The 1,121-nt window shown below is 56.7% G+C and overlaps 2 non-coding genes across 2 annotated transcripts; both read left to right on the top strand.

Moving 5' to 3' along the window:
* The first annotated feature begins 25 nt into the window (after positions 1 to 25).
* On the top strand, positions 26 to 98 carry PHYSODRAFT_t200. The gene has a single exon. It is a non-coding gene; the product is annotated as a tRNA-Arg (tRNA).
* Positions 99 to 729: 631 nt separating this feature from the next.
* Positions 730 to 802, top strand: PHYSODRAFT_t201. The gene has a single exon. It is a non-coding gene; the product is annotated as a tRNA-Arg (tRNA).
* Positions 803 to 1,121: the final 319 nt, after the last annotated feature.

Raw genomic sequence — 1,121 nt, 5'->3', positions numbered from 1 at the left:
GTGGCGGAGGTACCCTGTCAGAAGCGTCCCCGTGGCCCAATGGATAAGGCATCCGCCTACGAAGCGGGAGATTGCGGGTTCGAGTCCCGTCGGAGACTTCCTTTTTTGGCGACACGACTTTTTCGCGCGAAAAAGGTGGCAACACCATTGCAGTGTCCAGACCGGTATTGCAGACTGTTTGGCCGTGTTCGGGCGTCGTTTCGGAGTCGTGTAGACAGTGGGACGCGTGTGTGGACCACACCGCCATACCTACAGACACCCTACCGTGCCCAGAACGCACTTACAATACCGACACGGGGCCTGCGAGTCAAGCTACAGATGCTGAAGTCCACTGCCTTCGACTATGTCTGTCTACCGCCACTTCTGTCTCTTCTGTCTACGTCTAGACGACGTGCACAGCCTGTCTGCACCGTGGAGCAGTGTCTACACCATTTCGTACGCCCACACCACCCACCACGTCACCTTCAACCCCTGTCAGCCTTCAGCCACTGCCGCCGACTTGATCATCGCCTCTATCACCTTGCCTCCAGTATGGCCAACAGACCGGGGTTTCAAAGCCTGCTGCAGGCAACGCTTGTCGGTCAATATGACCTGACATGGGTCGAATGACATGCCAGGACTGCTGTACGGCCGCTTGCGTCGGCAGATCGAGTCAAATTGACCTGTAATCTTTGGGGCAGTTATTTTCCCAAAGTTGGGACTTTGTGGCGGAGGTACCCTGTCAGAAGCGTCCCCGTGGCCCAATGGATAAGGCATCCGCCTACGAAGCGGGAGATTGCGGGTTCGAGTCCCGTCGGAGACTTCCATTTTTGGCGACACGACTTTTTCGCGCGAAAAAGGTGGCAACACCATTGCAGTGTCCAGACCGGTATTGCAGACTGTTTGGCCGTGTTCGGGCGTCGTTTCGGAGTCGTGTAGACAGTGGGACGCGTGTGTGGACCACACCGCCATACCTACAGACACCCTACCGTGCCCAGAACGCACTTACAATACCGACACGGGGCCTGCGAGTCAAGCTACAGATGCTGAAGTCCACTGCCTTCGACTATGTCTGTCTACCGCCACTTCTGTCTCTTCTGTCTACGTCTAGACGACGTGCACAGCCTGTCTGCACCGTGGAG

Source organism: Phytophthora sojae (genome assembly GCF_000149755.1).
Source record: "Phytophthora sojae unplaced genomic scaffold PHYSOscaffold_1, whole genome shotgun sequence".
Classification (NCBI taxonomy): Eukaryota; Oomycota; class Peronosporomycetes; order Peronosporales; family Peronosporaceae; genus Phytophthora; species Phytophthora sojae.
Note: the sequence above shows the minus strand (reverse complement) of the source record. Positions and strands in the feature narration are given on the sequence as shown.